General features: G+C 38.2%; 1 long non-coding RNA gene across 1 annotated transcript; it reads left to right on the top strand.

Moving 5' to 3' along the window:
• Positions 1–2405: 2405 nt before the first annotated feature.
• Positions 2406–14068, top strand: LOC133212818 (uncharacterized). Its single transcript, XR_009725617.1, has 3 exons — positions 2406–3067; positions 12120–12204; positions 13615–14068. It is a non-coding gene; the product is annotated as an uncharacterized LOC133212818 (long non-coding RNA).
• Positions 14069–14380: the final 312 nt, after the last annotated feature.

Genomic DNA, 14380 nt, shown 5'->3' with positions numbered 1-14380 from the left:
TGTAAACTGTCTGTAATCTACAGAACACAATCTACTGACTGTTTACAGCTTACAAGCAATAGGTATATTTTTTCACTTTTCTGGTATACTTAACCAAATGAGAGTGATGAACCAGCAGACAGGATTGAGCAGTTCAGAAGTTTTTCAATTGCTGCAAGAAAAGTGGGAAAGCTTCAAAGCATTATCAGAGTGAAAATTTACTTATAATGATAATTACATCAGAGACATTTAAAATTTTAAAGCATTGATGCAAAAATTGCGGTTTTCTTACATCAACTCTGCTGTTAACTGTTTTCTGAGAAGGGAAAAATAACACAAAATGGAAAAAATAGAAAAGTGGTTTATTTTTTCCTTTTCTCAAAGACATCGAAAAGGCAAACGTTCTTTTCACAAAATTCCAAGTGATGCTAAATGTAATTTATTCACCACAATTAATGTTATCACAATGAATACCAAATGAATTGCTAATCATTGGCCACCCTGTTTTAAAGTGTTACCTATCCATCTGTCTGTTTTGATAAAGGTACTTTTCACAACATATGTTTCTTTTGGCTCTTTGAGCACCCCTAGCAAAGGCGTAGTCACCCATCAGAAGGACATTGAAATAAGTAATAGGCATAAAATTGCTTAAGATTGTATCTATGTCTTTGCTAGATGCTTCTGGCTTGACTTTTCTTTACGAAGGAACAAAAGTTTTACTTCAGTTCTGCATAAATGTATGTAGGAAGGTTATTTCTTGTGGCCAGAGAATAAAGATGGTAAACATGAGGTCTGGATACTTCTCCCAAAAGGCAACCTGGCCACCGTAATCTTTAGCCTTTCAGAAGAGAAAGAGAACCCAAGTAAGTATTTAGTTGAAACATCATTCAATTTCACAATGAATTGTGGTCCTAAATCACCCACAACCTTCGGCTTTTCTTGTTTGCTGTTTGTAAAATGAGCATCCTAGCAAGCCTTTAAATGTGATAACTAATTTATGGCTTTTCAGGATGTACATTGGGAGCTTAAGACTAAAGAAGCTCAGTAACTATCTCATTAGGAATAACTATCTTGATGAAGTTCATCCTCCTGACCCTAGTGAAACAGTGTGATGACATTTTCTGCTACCACTTCTTTTGAGTGGAGATCAGTGCCAGAATTTGCTAAAACACATATAATAGTTGGTATGGACATGGCAGTACTTGATAGGGAGCACTGCCCTATGACCAAGTACAGTCTTAACTTAGCTGGAGGTCTGGCCTGGCTCTTCAGCAGGGGCACTATACCAACACCTCTGCACCTACGGACTGGCTCAACAGCCACTGAGTGACAATAAAGATATGACTCATAACTTAAGGAAGGGATAGAAGCCTGAAAGAGGTATCTTCACTACAGGAAAATAAACAGTGAGTTTCTGCATCCACAGAGTTTGGGACCAGTATTATTTAATATATTCATCAATGATTTAGATGAGGGAATTGAGTGTACTATCAGCAAGTTTGCTGATGACACTAAGCTGGGAGGGGTGACCGACAAGCCGGAAGGCTGTGCTGCCATCCAGAGGGACCTGGACAGGCTGGAGAGCTGGGCGGGGAATAACTTGATGAAATATAACAAGGGAAAGTATAGAGTCCTGCATCTGGGCAGGAACAACCCCAGGTTCCAGTATAGGCTGGGGAACGACCTGTTAGAGAGCAGTGTAGGGGAGAGGGACCTGGGGGTCCTGGTGGACAACAGGGTGACCATGAGCCGACACTGTGCCCTTGTGGCCAAGAAGGCCAATGGCATCCTGGCGTGTATTAGAAGGGGGGTGGTTAGTAGGTCGAGAGAGGTCCTCCTTCCCCTCTACTCTGCCCTGGTGAGACCTCATCTGGAATATTGTGTCCAGTTCTGGGCCCCTCAGTTTAAAAAGGACAGGGACCTGCTGGAGAGAGTCCAGCGCAGGGCAACTAAGATGATTAAGGGAGTGGAGCATCTCCCTTATGAGGAAAGACTGAGGGAGCTGGGTCGCTATAGTTTGGAGAAGAGGAGATTGAGGGGTGACCTTATTAGTGTATATAAATATATAAAGGGGGAGTGTCACGAGGATGGAGCCAGGCTCTTCTCAGTGGCAAACAATGAAAGGACAAGGGGTAATGGGTACAAATTGGAGCACAAGAGGTTCCACTTAAACCTGAGAAGAAACTTCTTCTCAGTGAGGGTGACGGAACACTGGAACAGGCTGCCCAGGGAGGTTGTGGAATCTCCTTGTTTGGAGACATTCAAAACCCGCCTGGACACGTTCCTGTGTAACCTTATCTAGGTGTTCCTGCTCCGGCAGGGGGATTGGACTAGATGATCTTTTGAGGTCCCTTCCAATCTCTAACATACTGTGATACTGTGATACTGTGAGTTTAGAAAACAAGACTGTAAACACCTGGGTGATGTATGTAATATGAATAGAAAGGAGGTCATATGTGAATGGACTTGTAATCCTAATAAATAATACAGTTTTATGTTATAGCTGAAACAATCAGAAAGATATTTAAAGTTAAAAAATATATAAATATGTGAATAAAAGTATTTACAAATTAGTTTAAAATTCTGAGGACTTCTGAGTGCCTGCTTATGCATTTAGATCGAGTATTTCTGAGTAAGCACTGAGTCTTTGTATGTGTGTACAATGCATGGGTGAATGTTGGATAGTGTGTTGTGAATATTACAGCATATAAATACAAATAATAATAAGATAATAATAGCTATATACATAGCTATACACTTAGTTGTAGCTCCAGATCACTATAATTACAAAGTAATCTCCCAACTAGAATTTAGGTGCAACTCCAATGTTGTTATATCCTGAGTAAATTTCCAAAGCACTATAAAGAGAAGAGCTGAAATATTTCTGATTTACCACTCTAAAAAGTCATTATTGCTCACAGTAAAGCAGGGCTGAATAATTCAAATGGAAATACAGCCATTGTCTTTGTTATCATCCCACACTTTCTCGGGGGCATTTGGAGTCAAATTATGAAAAAGCACAGAGAAGAGCAGCAGTGGATGTTTCTAACTCTAAGAGTGTGGATAACACAGACATTAAATGATAAAGGTATAATTCTGTCTTATTTAGCAATATATCATGTATGTAGGTAAGAAAAGTGATTTTGTCATAAACCTTGCTAAATTATATTGTGGAATCAGTTAGTGAATGCTAATAAATGAATATCAACCTCCATAAATGTATACACCTGAGTCCTGTCTTATATCTCTACTTACATTCAACCACATCTATTGAATGTCACATATCTGTTAAATCTCCACCCCACAAAATCAATATCCTGGTAAAGCACCTTCTTAATGAACAGATTCTCTGGAGAGCGCTGACAATCTTTTGCTTGGTGTTCACTAATGTGGAGGCAGGGAACCACCTGTTTATGTTTGAAATTCTGCTTTTCAGAAACTGTTGTTTTAAAATTACATCATCTCCAGTTCTAAGAGATTCTTGTAATCAAAGTAGTCTTAATTTCTTGCAGATTTATTTTCCTAATGTGAGGTATGCAAATATTTTGTAATTTTGAAGTGCAGTACTTTAAAAAAAAATCCAAACAAACAAACAACCTGGAAAGGAGAAAATGCAAATTAAAAACAAAAAATATCAGGTGTCCAGGATATTGAAAATTGATTGTTAAAAGCACTGGTTAGTAAAGAACATCCTTTGCCCAAGGACAGGAATACAATATCAGCTTTAAACAGAACGTCTTTACGTCTTTGAATTTACTGGCCAAATGCATATGTATTTTTGAGAAAGTTTTATTTTTTGAAAATACTATTGTACAGGAATTCATTAGCATGATAACATTTGTGGAAATAATGATACCTTCCATCTGATTCTAATTTACTGTCAGAAATATGTCAAGGAAGGAAGGGCAGAATCTTTTAATGTTTATTTCTGCTGTTAGAAAATGCTCTAAAAAAGGCACTATGACTCTGGTGGGGGCTCTTTGATGGAAGTTTTTATGAAGTTAATGTTGCAGAGAGGTGGTCGGAAGCCCCCAACAAGTGGACTGTGGCATGTCGAATGGTCAAACGATTCCATCTGTAGTTAAATCTGCTACTGGAAGCATTTATCAACATCCCAGTTGTTTAATTTGGGATCCTGCTGCTCCCACACTCTATCTGGATTTTGTCATTTACTAGAACAGCACCCTTGCTAGGTTTGGAAGGAAAAGCAAAACCATGCAAGTGGTTCAGCTGCTTCAGATACTCAGTTCAGAAACCATGAATACTGACAAACCCTAGATTCGTGTAACTTCCTCATATAATATATTTTTTAGATAAGTGATGGGGGTTTGAGTGAGTGATGCTTTGGAAACTTTAATGACAGTGTTAAGTAAACTTCACTAACTTCATCATAAGCCTGATTATTTTTACTAGAGGGACCAAAAGCTGAACTGCAAATGGGAGCCATCCCCCCTTCAGCTTATAGAAGTCTAAATCTTTATTTTATAGCTCCATCCTTCTTCTCCAGACAGCTCAATCCAGCAGCCCAGTCAGCATATTTAACACTTTGTCCTCCTTTCTCTTGGTTTTCATCTGCACCTTTCTTCTAGTTCCACTGGAGGTCTGTCATAGCTCTCAAAACAATAGGACCTAAGAATTCTTCTGTCAGACCATTTACTTTCTGTGCTCATCAGATGTACCACAGGACTACAGCTGAGACACAACCTCGTTGACCTGAATAGAGTTAACGAGTATTTTTTTCACACAAAGGAGTCTGCAGCCCCAGTGAGCAGTCTAGGATCCTTTCCCCATTGCAACAGTCACTCTCCTTTATGATATTGTGAACCTTAAGCACCTTAGCTGGAACTTGTGTCTTTAACACAACATCCTACCAGTGCACCCCAGCCATACTGCATGATCCCTTCCAAGACGAGAAGGGGTTCATCACCATTTGTATTTCATCCTTCTTCAAGCAGGAAGGGGGCAGCACAACACACCCATGGATAGGATCCAATTCCTGTGAGTAGACCTGTCAGCGAAGAAGTTTCATTAAACACAGTCAAGTTACTGGAATCAGTACTTCTTCCAGTGGTGCTGGATCTGCAATACTATCGAAGAGCTGAAAAGACCAGCAACAAAAGAAGGACGAGTCAATGGAAATTTAATAACATGAACATGTCACCCCCAAAATGGCACACGAGTGAGGAAGAGGGAAACACAATCAGAAAGGAAGTAATATATGAAAAGGCATAACAAACAAGCCCATTTACATGACTTCTTTGTGGCAACCATACAGAGTATGTTGATCTAATGTCTCTTTGGAATAAAGAGTTACATTTTTCATTCCAGTGCTGGCAGTCTGGTTAGACTATCCCATTGCATTGTGTGATCTGGATGCCAAAATATTACTGTTGGGAGCATCTAACTAGGGCTAGTTTCATATTTCTTTTACTGTAGAACTGATAGAAGCAAGAATTAATTTCAAGAACAACTTGCCTTAATGTATACTTAATGTATATATTTGAAAGCTAAAAAAGAAAAAAAAAAGAAAAAGGAGAGAGGGAAGGAAGGAGAGGTAAAGATTATAATAAAATTCATTCCTGTGGTCAGTTTGCTCCAGCTAGCACCCAAGCACCCACCCAGGTGCTCACTCACTTCTTTCTTTCTCCAACCCCAGCTGAACTGGGGAGAAAATAGAAGAATGAGAGTGAGAGATGTCACAGGTCAAGGTAAAGGCAGGGCAAAGCATTTGCCAAGGGCAAAGTAAACTCAAGTTATTTAATTTATTGCCATTTTGCATAATTATTTAATTACTGATTAGAGTGTTTGCAAATAAACATATGACAAGTATTAAAACACTTAGGGAAAAAAATAAATCTTTCCTTCCACTTTCCCAGACTCAATCTCACTTTAGACTCCTCCCTTCTTCCTTTGTTCCACTTCACTCATTCACTTCAGACTCCTCTCTCATTATTGACACGCTACATTCAGTCCCCTTGGTGAGCCAACAAATAGCACAGGTCAATGCACAGTGGTTTCTTTCTTTTGGTTATCACTCTTTTCCTATGCTGCACTGTGGTCTTTCCTCAGGCCACTGTCCCTTCAGCTATGTACTTGCTCTGCCATGGAGAGCCCCCTCCTCTGACTTTGGTTTTCCCTCTACCATTTCTCCTCTTTTGTTCCTCCTCCTCTGCCTCTGGTATTTTCTTTTCACAAAGGCACCACCAGCTCAGCTGATGGGCTCAGCTGTGTCCTGCATTAGGTCTGTTTTGGAAATACTGGTTGTATATGACATAAAGCAGACCCTGGTTGCTTCACCCAGAGACCACCCCCTGAAGCCCTCCTCTCTGCCAAAACTTTGCCATTTATACCAAATACATTTATGAAGAAAATGAACTTTTGTAAGTTGATCATGAGAGTTAAACGTGTACTTCCACTGATACATTTGATGGGAGTGTCAATCAGTGCCACAGGTGAAAGAAGAACCAAACCACTCTGTATATTACCTATGTGTGAAAGGACGGAAAAGTGGTGCAGGACCCTCTGACCCCCAGACATTTCTTGTTCATGGGTAATTCATTTCCTTCCAAACTGGTTTCTGTCCTTTAGGTGTAAGAATTGCTGTAGACTGACAAGACATGGTGGCAATTTGCCTTATGTGCACTTACTCAGGGCTGGCTGTATGTGGAAAACAGCTGCCTTACAGAGTGTGGTATTTTGGTCTCATCAACCCAGTGAAGTTACACATGAAACTAAAATTACTCAAGTCATCAGTATTAAAAGAATGCTTCTATTTACTTTAGTCCTATTTTCCTAAAACAACAGCCAAAAAGCAACATTTCTGCATTAGAAATGTTCCTCTGAGCCACCTTTTCCTCCGTATCTCTACTGTACCCTCTCCCAACTACTAGCCTGCATATACTACAGTCACTGATTTGACTTCCTGTAAGTCCATCAGGTCAGCCAATCTCATTGTACTTTAGAGTAGGCTGTGAATTTGCTTGCTATATTTTCAAACATGAGAATGATTAGAAGGCCAGTTATCAATTAAAATGAAAGTAATTTGACTTTCCTAATGTTATATTCATAATACCCATATTTACCCAATACTAGGAGTCTGTTTACAGTGTAATATCATCCTTAGCTCTGGTTAGCTAAACCAAACCTGTAACATCATCTTAGCTCAAACTCTGGTTAAGTAAAGAAGTGGAAATGAAGACCCATTCCCAGCTCCTTTTCAAAATTAAAGCATTAGCACTGCTGCAGATAGAGATTATTGCAGCTTTGTAGCTGTGGGAAGAGCAGTATAGTGTAAAAGCTAAATAGCCCATGTATTAGGTGCCCCGAGACAGAACCAATACGTGGTATAAATGCATTCTATATGGCCTTTTGTAATTAGTAATGAAATGCCTGAAATAAATCCAAAGCCTTGCAAGAAGTCAGCTTTCCCTAGAAAACCTGTTTTCGAATGGTATCATACTTCAGCATTCTTCAACTTTGCGAGTTCACAGCATCTGCTGCTTAAATATAACAGCACATATGGCAGCATCATTTTGGAAAGCAATGTAAAAAAAAGACTGAAGAAACTATTATGAGGACTGCTGTCGTGCTCTTGGGGCACAATTGCAATCTTGTGTTCCCATACGGCACCACTGGAGAAACAATGTGAAGTTTTAGTAGGGTAGATAGGGTCAAATACTGTATAACAAACTGACTCAAATGTTCCCTTTTTGACCTTATATTTTATTAGTTCCAAATTAAATACACAATATAATTTAGGTCCTGACTTTTTACTTGGGACTAGAGAAAGTGCTTCAAGCTTAGCATGAGCGTAAGTGATGTTTTGAAGCCTAAATCTGCATTCATGAAAATCCCAGCAAATGCTGACATTCTGTCTCTGTCAATCCAAGTGTATAATTAATTTGCAGATCACCATACACCACTTTTGTGAACTGATATCAACATCTAACTATTCTGCCACTGGGTAAATGTGGCTTTCATAAATTAATCTTTTTTTTTCTCTGTCTGACTGTATTATGGTAGAGGAGTTGTGTCTCTCAGGCATTAGCACATTCAGCTAGAATTCCACTGGTATTTCGTTATTGAGGGAGCTTATGACATGACAACGATGAGGGCGCAGTTATGCCATTAGGGCACAACCTCCATCCAAAGGGAGAAGTATGCCCAAGAGGTTTATGAAGATACAGTTCTTTCATAAATATCTGGGAATACTGTATCTCTTTAATGATATTAAGGCATGTTATTATCCCCTTTTGAGGAGATGCGTATCTTTGGAAGAATGTGGAGGAAGCTGACCTATCTCTCTTCTTCAATTATAAATATCTATGGCCACTACACAGCAAAAATACTTCTTTTCTGACATTAACCACAGTAATTTTCAGGTTTTGGGGAAAGTAGATTTGAAAGAGGACAGTAAGTAGAGTTTCAAGGTGCTGAATGAGCTGAGCACCGTGAATCTTTACTGGGACCAAACATACGGAATCTATCCTTCTCTTGGTCTGTGGAATCCCATTCAATTTGTACTGTGATGGCTGATACTCTTATGTCCTACTATAGCAAATGAATGCACAAGGAACATATTTAGTAGCAAGCAAACAGCACGAGAAATATTACTAAGAGACTGAGGTAGTCGTGTACTTTCTCTGATGTTATTCATCCTTTGGAAGCAAATACAGTAGTGGCCAGTGGAACTCCTTGTCAACAAGCATTAGTGAAATTAGCAACCTTTTCAAAAAGAACTGAGAAACAATAAGGTTCCTTGTTTCTACTTCTCTTGCAAGCAAGTTAAAACTACTTTTTCATTCATTATTAGGTTATTTTTAGGTTATTATTGAGTAGCTTTATAACAGAAAACATCCCCAAGCATCAGAATAGCACTTCATGTAATTACTGGCAAATTCTTCATCAAATCACATTGTATTTCCTTGTCCTTCTGCAACAGAAATGCACTAGAACAAACAATCTTCCTGCTGCTGCCTGAAAGAGTCACCATTTTTACCATTACAAATGCCATGCTTGAAGTATGTTTTCTTTAAGAACTATTCCTCATTTCCTCGTCATCCTCAGATTGAGGACGTCAAACTGACATTTTTAGCTCTGACCTTAACTTGTAGACTCACTTAAAAAACAAAGGTTTATCCCATAGTGTGAGATCTTGAGCTATAACCTGCTAATCATCATTAGCCTGTAAACTAAAATAATTCAAGCTATCTACTCTGGAGATTCAGGTTGCACTGTAACTTGTCCAAAATTTGGTCCGCCATGCGGAAGACATAAAAATTACAGTTTTGTTTAAAAGAGATATGTACCTAATAGCTTCTTTCTTTAGGCATTATATTTAGATGAGACACTCTAGACCTCAAAGGTTTAAAATCATCAAGGTAACAGTATGGTACCAAAAAAGGTTTGTTTACATACCGTTATCCCTACTGCTCTTGATCACATATGGGTAGAGAAGGATGTATTCAGTGTCTGTGTCCTGCTTTGCTATATAAGTACCCACCCCAATACTTCTCAAGAGTACAGGACCTAAGACCATTTTTGAATAGAAAAAAGTTACTGTAAAACTGGAACTGTTTCACTAATTCATCTTCAGAAGATAAGTTTAGAGCAGTTATTAGCACAGCAGTGAACATCTTTGTTTCAATAATGATCAGAGGAAATCATATAATGTTTAAAAGATCTCATCATGTTCTTGAGAAATATCAAGAGCTGGGAATATTTTAGACTGCTTTTCTCTTTTTCTTTTTTACTACTTCACACCTCCTTCCTTTGATATATGGAGTTTGTTTTTTATGAATACAAAAACAGGAATTTCATGCTGTGACCCAGATTTCTATCCCATCACATACATTCCCCTGTCCATCAAGTTTAAAAGCTAAAAAGACCCAGAGTTTTGCATGAAATTTGCAACTTGGATTTTTTTTTTGATTTTTTTTTTTACATTTGGATTTTTTGAAAATGAGTCATTTTGTAGCAAAGGAAAAAGTTTCTTAGAGAAAACTGATCCTTTTACAAGTATGGCATCTATAGAAAAATGTTAAGGAAATTCTGTGTTACAGATAAGGAAAACCAACTATCTATATATGCCCAATATGCTAAAGAAAGCTCTATCTTTGCTCTAATGTCAAGATCCATAATTTCTCTGGGCTTTATTGTGATTAAGTTTAAAGCCTATCACAGTCCATTGCACTGTTCAGAATAGACAAGAGACTTTGCGACTGGGTTCAACAAAGTAAGAAGATTTAAAGCAGCTTCAATCTGTGATAGCAGAGGAGGCAATAATTTAACACGAACAATATTTATACAGTAAGTAGTTGTACAGAATGTCTTTTTTAACTTTCCTGCACCTATGATTTTCCCCTAGTAATTTCCTTCCTTCTAGGATTTTGGTTTGATTTCTTTCCTTCTATTTTGTGAATTGCTTGTTATCTGTCTTCTGAAAAATGAGTTTCAGAAGATGCTAACCCACCTTGTTGGTAACTTCATGACAGTTTCTGTGTGTTAAACAACTTTCGTTCTAAAGGATGAGCTCTGCAAATATTCTCAACTGATTTTTTTTTTCAGAAATAGGTATGTGGAATAGCAATCTTAACCCAATACATGAAGCTGTATGTGATCTTTTCCTAAAAGGCACTGAATGCCCAATCATGGAATAAAATTTTATTTGAGGTTCTCATGACATCAGTCTCTATGTTTATCATTAGTTCAGAATGTGAACAGTGATGATGACTGAACTAAAAAATCTCAAGCATTCCTTCAAGAACTAGAGGCTGTATCTTCAACCATGAAAGAAAATAAATCGGATTTTATCAAACCATAACAATACATTTTCTCCTTATTTTGAGGGAAGAGGAATATTCTGTGTTTAGAAAGAAAATTTCCTTCTGTCTAACAGCTCTCTTTGCCATGGTAGCTTTCTTTGCAAAGCAGTCTTTTAAAGAATAAAAGGTTGGACTCTCCATGATATGCTAGTTCCTCTCAGTTCACTTGAACTATGTAATACTTCTTACATTTGCAGAAAGAGCAGGGTTTGAATCGGTCAGTCAAATAAGAGAGTCACATTGCCTCCAAGACAACTGCTAAAGATGCTTTGCATTTTAGGAAGAATGTTAGAATTAGTATAGAAACTGGTCCCAATCTATAATTTTACTAATTACCAGATTTAGCTCTCTGCACAAGTCAGATTCTCACACAGTCATACTGTTCTGTCTTTAAGCTTAATCTCTGTGTATCACAAATGTTCGATGTCAGTAACATTTTTTTTTACTGACAATGCCCATATACTAAGCTGATGAGTACATTGTAAGAATTTATACAAATAAATTCACTTCTAGATTAGTTAGACTATGTGGTTTTTTTTCCTTAGGCAAAAGGATAAGTGTAAAATAAATACGTGTTTCTCAGAACTGGAAACCATATATTGCCAGAGTCCTGAATGATGCAGGGCTATTAGTGCGAGAATGCCATAGCATCATTCTGCTAGGAAAGAAATCTACATCCTGCTTGTTTGGGTAATAGTTCTTCCATTAGAGACAATATTAGAATTTCAGCTTTTGATCTCTCCTTGTGGACCCCTTAAAATCCAAGCTGTGAAACAGCAGCTGATGCTTTACATACTATAACAACAGCCAGCAATATACAAAATGTGGAAATGGCATGCAAGGGAAATTAATGATGGGCTGTTAAGGGATATACAGTAACTCACGTTTGCATTACACAAAATACAGCAAATTAAAGCTGCCTTTCCTTTGTTGTGCTGGTGACAGAGCAAATAAACATCAAACAGCAGTGCAGAGTGGCAATATCTGAGATCACTTTTAATTGCTAGAAAGCCCAGGAAAAAAAAAAAAGATATATTTTTATCAGTAGCAGAGAACAAGCTCAGAAAGTTACACTGATCAGTAGACAGAAAATGAGCTCTGCGTCACCATCACTAGCCTGAATAATAGCATATGGTACAGCAGATCCATCAGAGCAAAAGCCAGAGCTAGCTCCTGAAACACTCATTTCTCAAATTAACAATTGCTAATAGCACAACAATAACATTAATGTATTTGTTCCTTTTGTATGTGTGATTTTATTATATTTTTGCACATGATTACAAGTAAGAAGCCATAAATGACATTTTTATTTCACAGGGACTATCTTGCATGTATTTTGTCATAATGCAAGCGAATCCATGTAGCTAAAGGACAAGGACATTGTAAGTTCAATGCCGAAAGGGTAAATTTTGAGGCTTAGTATTTATTATGCTTAATATACCATGGGTTACACAGTGTTTGTGCTAAGTGTGGTATTTCAGCTTATATTTGACAGTAAATGTCTAGTGATTTCTGCTTAATATTTTGTTGTTAGGTGCTTTCAGGCTGAACGCAAATTAAGGAAAATTTCTATAGATTATCAACTGAGCACTTACATAAGTTTGTCTGAGTGTACTGTCAATTTCTATTGCATGATCATAGCTTCAGTTAAATCAAGTATCAGACACATAAGCTTAATTAACAAAAAATCAGATTCTTCACCTAAATCGTAAAGCAATGGAAGCTGTAGCCCTTTTATAAAACAAATTAGTGTTTCCTGGGTGAGGTTTTTTGAAGCTGCCCACACCGGCTTGCCTCAGATTCTATTCACCTCAACAGGTGCATAGTTAGACACAGGTAAAGGTTCTCTCACAGCAGTCTGAGCCTCAATAAGGGAAGCACATGAATCAAGGAGCCTCAGAGCTCAAACAGATGGGGGTGTTATTAGTGTTCTTCTTATTACTATTTTTACAACTGCTCTGTAAAATGTTGTGGTATTGAGTATTTTTTTAAAGCAATGACAAGCAGGTAAAAGCTAAAGCTCCTTGTAAAGGTTGTGCTGCAGCAGCCATGAGACAGAAAACACTTTTTTTTTCTCCTCAACAGTGGCATAGCAAGACCATGAATGAAAAGTGGTTTAAGTCTGGCAAATGAGGTATAGAAAATGTTACCATGCCACACCAGGATTTCTGTAAATCTTTCGGAAGTCTACATTAAGAGTAGGAGTAAGAGGATGGGACACAGTCTTGTGTGCATGTGTACAAGCAAAAATTCAGCTCCTATCTATCTAAATACTTACATTACCATTCCATCTTGCTGGACAACACTGGTAATTGTAACACTTCACACAGCCATGTAAGGAGGACATGTAGGTGTGCAGCACCATGTGAAGACCACTACATGGCAGTCAGTCCATAGCTGGCACTAGAAGGTGGGCTCAGAGCATTAGGAGAGGAGCCTGGCTCAGCTTGTGCTGTCGCCTGCATTTGTCCCCAAATTCCTCCATTTTATCTCCCAATGGACATGGGTCACTAAGAGCATACCTCCTCTTGGTTCAGCTCCTAACAGAGCTACCCAAGATAGATATAAACTAAGCCAACTTGCAGACCAGAAACAGGTTGGTCAGTTGATGGGGTGCCCTACTTAAAGTTGATCACCCTGTTTAAGAGGCAGTGCTTATTACTGTGCATTGCCATGTTGACACTTCTTTCAGGTACAAGGAGATATCTTCTCACTTGACTCTCTACCTCCTGTCCCACTGTTCCACATACACATGGTCATGTCAGGGTTATTCAGGGCAGCAGGCACTGTTAATATTTTACTCTTTCTGCAGCAGAAATTGAAGCACCCAGAAAATTTTACTGACTGAAAGAGTGTGTCTCAGAAGTTGGGCAACAGCTGAAACAGAGGGAAGGAGGAAGGTGTGGCTGAGAATACGGGGTTTTACTTCTATGCCTAATTTGGCAAATAAGTACCTATGTCTTTCTGTGGATCTCTTCCTTTGTGTGTGATTTCCCTGGTCCCTGTTCTTAACCTCTATCATAGCTGTGATGGAAAAAGTCTGCCCTGAGAACCTTTGGCTATAATTGATTTTATTTTGCATTTATAATCTACGTATAATAGGGTATTTTCATAAATTAGATTTCATAGAAACATTGAATATATATTTAAGCTAAGTCTAAAGCTGTATGTTTAATGTACAACCGTCAGTTCAATAAATCTGTCAGAATCAACACTTGACACTACTGCTGCATCAGAAAAATAAAGCTATCCTACTCTAAATGATATTCAAACAGACTAAATGATCCTTTTCCTGTTTCAGAGCAGGAATTCAAACCTTATTTGTTCAGGATGTCAAATTGCTGGCAAAGAGTACTTGGCTTGGCACGCTCCAAATCCTGTACTTAAATTGAATGTGATACCTTTTGAGTGAAAACACTCTGCCAATTTTTAAGGCATACACAAGTGGGATAAGAGACACTAATGGTGCATTACTTAAAGGTGTCACTAGTCACAGAAAAGCAAAACCAGTCAAATGATTTTAAAGCATTATAGACTGATCTGAGACATTCAGACATGGTTTGGACATGAGGATCCCA

This window comes from Neopsephotus bourkii, unplaced genomic scaffold (genome assembly GCF_033783945.1).
Source record: "Neopsephotus bourkii isolate Nb327-2 ecotype Australia unplaced genomic scaffold, CSIRO-AGI_Nbou_v1 NB_74, whole genome shotgun sequence".
In the NCBI taxonomy this organism is placed as follows: domain Eukaryota; kingdom Metazoa; phylum Chordata; class Aves; order Psittaciformes; family Psittacidae; genus Neopsephotus; species Neopsephotus bourkii.
Note: the sequence above shows the minus strand (reverse complement) of the source record. Positions and strands in the feature narration are given on the sequence as shown.